This window comes from Arachis ipaensis, chromosome B10, assembly GCF_000816755.2.
Source record: "Arachis ipaensis cultivar K30076 chromosome B10, Araip1.1, whole genome shotgun sequence".
Lineage (NCBI taxonomy): Eukaryota > Viridiplantae > Streptophyta > Magnoliopsida > Fabales > Fabaceae > Arachis > Arachis ipaensis.
This window is the reverse complement of record NC_029794.2, coordinates 125,882,881-125,883,439: the sequence shown is the minus strand read 5'-3', so window position 1 is coordinate 125,883,439 and position 559 is coordinate 125,882,881.

The following is a 559-nucleotide window of genomic DNA, read 5'->3' as shown; positions in this document are numbered from 1 at the left end:
TCCATTAGATGCCTTGATATGTTTGCTAAGTGATTTCAGATTTAGAAGGCAAAGATTGGATCAAGGGAATGAAGAAAGAAGCATGAAAAGGTGGAGAACTCATGAAGAAATGAAAGAACCGGAAAGCTGTCAAGCCGACCTCTTCACACTTAATCGGCCATAACTTGAGCTACAGAGGTCCAAATGATGCGGTTCCAGTTGGGTTAGAAAGCTAACATCCGGGGCTTCGAAAAGATATAAGTTTGCCATAGTTGCTACACGTATGGTGGCGCGCACGCGCAAAGTACGCGCACGCGCCGTTGCTGCCACCTAGTTCACTTAAAGCAAAACGTGGCCAACGAATTCTAAAGCCTTGTGGGCCCAATCCAACTCATTTCTGATGCTATTTAACCCAAGGAGTGAAGAGGGAAACATATGTTAGTTACCAATTAGTTTAGTTTAGCTTTGTAGTTAGTTTCTAGAGAGAGAAGCTCTCCCTTCTCTCTAGAATTAGGATTAGGAATTAGGGTTAGATTAGGATCTCATAGTTCTAGGTTTAATTCAAGTCTCCTTCTACTTC